Consider the following 394-nt stretch of genomic DNA (forward strand, 5'->3'; position numbering starts at 1 on the left):
TACACACAGGCATAAAATGAGAATAATAGAATTAAACAGATAGAAATAGAGAATGGAGAGCAAGCGAAACGAGAAGATAAGAGAGAAAGATTGTATAAGTAATGCGTAGAAGAGAACTGAGAAGAAAATGAAAAGAGAGAGACGGGGAGAGATACTAGAGGAAGAGATAGTAAAGATATACATAAGAGAGAAGGGAGACAAGACAGGAGGCAGAGAAGAAGACAAAGAGAGAGAGAGACCGAGCCAGACATGTACTGAGGAAAAGAAATCCATAACGACTAAAGGGCGCAATGTAGTACCAAGAAACCCGTGCTCTAGAAAACCAAAAATGAATCCGCAATACTTCCAATTTATATAATGGTCCCGGGAGAGACCATTAGCGCGGAGGTTTTTC

This window comes from Penaeus monodon, chromosome 23 (genome assembly GCF_015228065.2).
Source record: "Penaeus monodon isolate SGIC_2016 chromosome 23, NSTDA_Pmon_1, whole genome shotgun sequence".
Taxonomy (NCBI): Eukaryota; Metazoa; Arthropoda; class Malacostraca; order Decapoda; family Penaeidae; genus Penaeus; species Penaeus monodon.